The following is a 4,617-nucleotide window of genomic DNA, read 5'->3' as shown; positions in this document are numbered from 1 at the left end:
TACACTTTTGTTTGTGCTGCTATTGAAAACCATCTTGACCAGTGCCGCTTACATTTTGTATAGTATCAATAAAAAGTTTTTCATTCCCTATTTTTTGAATGTCAATGTCATTTTCCTATCTTTCTCTGCTATATTTTGCATGTATTAAATTTCAATTATTCTTGAGGAGCTGCCATAATCTATGTTGGCAGAATCTCTTGCACTTTTACAACACTGTATAATCAAGATCAGCTTGAAGAACCGTGAAAGTAGGATAAAATTTTGAGGTTACGCTAGAATTCCTTGTTGGTCCTTATTTAGTTTATACATGAATATTATTGTTTGTGTACAATATTGTGTGACGCAGGGAAAATTACATATGGTTGGAAGTTGTTTGATGAAGCTGCATGTTGTTAATAAATCTCCATATGATCTACATAAATTTAACCATTTTATGGGACAAGTCAATGGGCCATGTGCAATAAATATAAATTCCAGCACTATCATACAACACTACTAATGGACGGGCGCGGCAACGCGCGCCATCAATGATCTAGTAATTACTAAGGCGCTCCATATTGTTATCCAGCTGTGCGATGACAAAAATTAATGGCCAGTCAATTGACACGCAGAGTACTACAATACTACCCTTATGAATTGAATACCTTTCCCGCCATCGACCGCGATGGATGTGCTCCAATCACGCCGCCATCGACCTCGATGGTTGAGCTCCTCGTATCTCCCGTTGTTGACCGATAATTGACCTCCTATGACACTGATACATCTCCAATGTATCTATAATTTTTGATTGTTCCATGCTATTATATTACCCCTTTTGGATGTTTATGGGCTTTATTTTACACATTTATATCATTTTTGGGACTAACCTACTAACCGGAGGCCCAGCCCGTATTGTTGTTTTTTTGCCTATTTCAGTATTTCGAAGAAAAGGAATATCAAACGGAGTCCAAACGGAATGAAACCTTCGGGAGCATGATTTTTGGAATGAACGTGATCCAGAGGACTTGGAGTGCAAGCCAAGAAGCAGCCGAGGCGGCAACGAGGGTGGAGGGCGTGCCCACCCCTACAGGGCGCGCCCCCTATCTCGTGGGCCCCTCGGGCGGCTACCGACCTACTTCTTCCTCCTATATATACCCACGTACCCCGAAAACATCCAGGGAGCCAACGAAAAAAAATTCCACCGCCGTAACCTTCTGTATCCGCGAGATCCCATCTTGGAGCCTTCGCCGGCGCTCCGCCGGAGGGGGAATCGACCACAGAGGGCTTCTACATCAACACCATAGCCCCTCCGATGAGTTGTGAGTAGTTTACCACAGACCTTCGGGTCCATAGGTATTAGCTAGATGGCTTCTTCTCTCTTTTTGGATCTCAATACCATGTTCACCCCCTCTCTTGTGGAGATCTATTTGACGTAACTCTTTTCGCGGTGTGTTTTTTGAGATCCGATGAATTGTGGGTTTATGATCAAGTTTATCTATGAGAAATATTTGAATCTCCTCTGAATTCTTTTATGTATAATTCAGTTATCTTTGCAAGTCTCTTCGAATTATCAGTTTGGTTTTGCCAACTAGATTGATCTTTCTTGCAATGGGAGAAGTGCTTAGCTTTGGGTTCAACCTTGCGGTGTCCTTACCCAATGACAATAGGGGTTCCAAGGCACGTATTGTATTGTTGCCATCGAGGATAAAAAGATGGGGTTTATATCATATTGCATGAGTTTATACCTCTACATCATGTCTTCTTTCTTAGTGTGTTACTTTGTTCTTATGAACATAATACTCTAGATGCATGCTGGATAGCGGTCGATGTGTGGAGTAATAGTAGTAGATGCAGGCAGGAGTCAGTCTACCTGTCACGGACGTGATGCCTATATACATGATCATGCCTAGATAATCTAATTATTCGCTTTTCTATTAATTGCTCGACAGTAATTTGTTCACCCACCGTAATACTTATGCTATCTTGAGAGAAGCCACTAGTGAAACCTATGGCCCCGGGTCTATCTTTTATCATATAAGCTTTCAATCTACTTTTATTTGCATCTTTACTTTTCCAATCTATATTATAAAATACCAAAAATATATTTATCTTATCATACTATCTCTATCGGATCTCACTTTCGCAAGTGGCCGTGAAGGGATTGACAACCCCTTTATTGCGTTGGTTGCGAGTTGTTTGTTTGTTTGTGTAGGTGCGTGGGACTTTTGAGGAGCCTCCTACTGGATTGATACCTTGGTTCTCAAAAACTGAGGGAAATACTTACGCTACTATTGCTGCATCACCTTTTCCTCTTCAAGGAAAACCAACACAAGCTCAAGTCGTAGCAGACGCTGCCACCGTCGACTGGCCGAGGATTGACCTCTTATACGGTAGTCGCTGCCTCGGCCGCTGCCGCCATCTCTATTTGTAGAGCGACTGTTTTTAATTTTTTACAGGTAGAACTGCTTACATAAGTATTACTGTAACTCAATTATTGCATCCTCATATGTACAGGGTAGTACATCACATACGGTTATGTCATGAAAACCGCGTCTCACCTACGTTGTCCTCTCACACAGGTTGGTGCAGAAATCGTGTGTGAAGTTGTAATACCTAACACAAACGACATGTATAAACTGTGTGTCGTATACAACATAGTGCGATAAGTAGTTCCCGACCTTTAACATATCCCCACAGTTTCCCCATTTCCACCAAGTCCCTAGATAGCCTCCAAATCCCTAGCCCCCAAATTCCCTTGCGTGGTGCTGACATTTGGGGAATGCGGACGAGTGGTGCTGCTCCTGCTCGTATCACCGCTCTCGGCAGCACCGCCACGACGGCGGTCACCGTCGAGCACTTGCCTAAGGTCATCAGAAGGCAGGTGTCCTATGGATCCACATCGTCCTGTCAGGTTCCAATCTATCCCGATCTTGTTTCGCATGTCCAAAGTAGCACCCTGCTCAATCTGTCCTGAATGACCCCCCCCCCCAGGAAAGCGATCAGCCGCCGGATCCTGAGTATGACTCCAGACTCCCTCAACATGAGTTCAACTCCGAGTTTTGTGCCACCGAGAAGTACCAAAAGCTGAGTTGTGTGCATGCACACACTCCACTCGATGTGTATGCAAAGAGGGATTCAACATTGGCGGACGGTTTCTCAGTTGCCCCTTAGAGGTTAGTGCTAAGTTCATCATTTCAGTTGAGTTAATGACACAGCTCATCCTGAATAATATTTAACATTGGAAGGGATATGAGGCTTGTGCCTTTGTTAACTAGCTGGATGAAGAATGGCATGGCAGGGCTCGGGGTGTTATCACCAAGCTCGCAGAAGATAACACAAAGCTGAAGAACAAACTAGTTGATCTTAGAGTGTACAATCAGTACGATGAAGCAAGAAAGAATCAATCACAGGCAACAGATGAAAGCAAGAGACAGGAAGGAACTAGCATGTGTAGCTATATTTGTGGCATTAGCCATCTTCTATGCATTGTTTGCAATGATGATTAGGGGTTTTGTTTGATTACTACTGACTTCGTCAATAAGAAAAGCTCAATATTGCTCGCCAACTATCCTACTCCGTTCGTAGCGATGCATAAGTCACATTACGAAAACCAAAATCCCATAACTCGCTCCTTGATTTTTGTCCTGAAAAAAGAAATCAACCAATAGGAGTCATGGGGTTTGTATGCACTCAATGACTTCAGACTACTTAGCATAACATGCAATGGTCAATTCTATGCATGCAATGGTAATGATTAGCAAATAAACATCAAGTTCTCTCATTTTTCCCCACCTAGGTTGCCGGTACGGAGGAAGTATGAAAAATGCGTGTTTCATATTTGGACACTCCAACGCGTGTGCATATTGATCACATTGAGAACTGCGCAACCCCGAGATTTTGGAGCGACTGGGTACAAATAATTGCGGTTGATTATATCAGTATTCTAACCGCCTACCAAGGCGGTTAGCTAATACATCAATCCACCATTTCAATTAACATTCCTCTTCTCTGCATACCCTGCTTAAGTGTCCATCATCTTTATCGTCCCGGCCGGCCACGCTACACACTTGCACACACTCTGCAATCTCGCTTTGTCGTGGTTTGTATACGTACTGCAGCCATGTCGAGTGATAGGGAGGACGACAGTTCCACCAACAGTTTGGCACCCGATGATAGGTCAACATCAGAATCATCCTGCTCGTCTTCCTTGAGTCCAGTGTCGAGCCCAGACCTCGATTTTATCCGGATCATGGAAGGGATGCAGCCTCCTGAGTCGTCAGATGAAAACCATATGGATGAGTCGGAGGATGAAGAAGAGCAAGATGATGATGATGAGGAGGAATGGTCGGACAAGGAGGAGGACGACGACAGCAACAACGATGACGACGGCAGCGGCGATGAAAAGTCAACGGTCAACGGCAAGAAGCATCCTCATAAAGACGATGTCGCAGGGCCATCCAATAGCAAGAACAACAACAACAACAACAACAACAACAACAACAACAACAACAACAACAACAACAACAACAACAACAACAACAGCAACACCAACGGCAACAACAACGGCAACACCAACAGCAGCAACAACAGCAGCAAGAGCAAGAGCAACAACAACAGCAACAACAACAGCAGCAGCAG

Source organism: Triticum aestivum, chromosome 5B, assembly GCF_018294505.1.
Source record: "Triticum aestivum cultivar Chinese Spring chromosome 5B, IWGSC CS RefSeq v2.1, whole genome shotgun sequence".
Lineage (NCBI taxonomy): Eukaryota > Viridiplantae > Streptophyta > Magnoliopsida > Poales > Poaceae > Triticum > Triticum aestivum.
This window is presented reverse-complemented; position numbering follows the sequence as displayed.